Here is a 282-nt window from a genome sequence, read left to right as displayed (position 1 = left end):
ATACAGCAAACGCGACACGGTCGTACTCAAAGTCGTCGCTTGTTCGCCAGTGGACATTGTTTGCTCCGTGTCCTTGGCCTTGGCCGCCGCGTCGAGCGCTTCCATTATTATCCTTTTGCTTGGTCCAGCATCGTTCAATCGTATACCCCAGCTTGCCACAATAGGTGCATTGGCGTGACTCCCGATCGGTATTGAACGCCTTTGCCGCGTCTTCAGTCTTGATCGCCGGAGACTTTTCGCCTTGTCGTTTGATATGCTCATTCGATAACACCATGACAACGC

The sequence above is a fragment of the Plasmopara halstedii genome (genome assembly GCF_900000015.1).
Source record: "Plasmopara halstedii genome assembly, contig: Scaffold_3120, whole genome shotgun sequence".
Lineage (NCBI taxonomy): Eukaryota > Oomycota > Peronosporomycetes > Peronosporales > Peronosporaceae > Plasmopara > Plasmopara halstedii.
Note: the sequence above shows the minus strand (reverse complement) of the source record.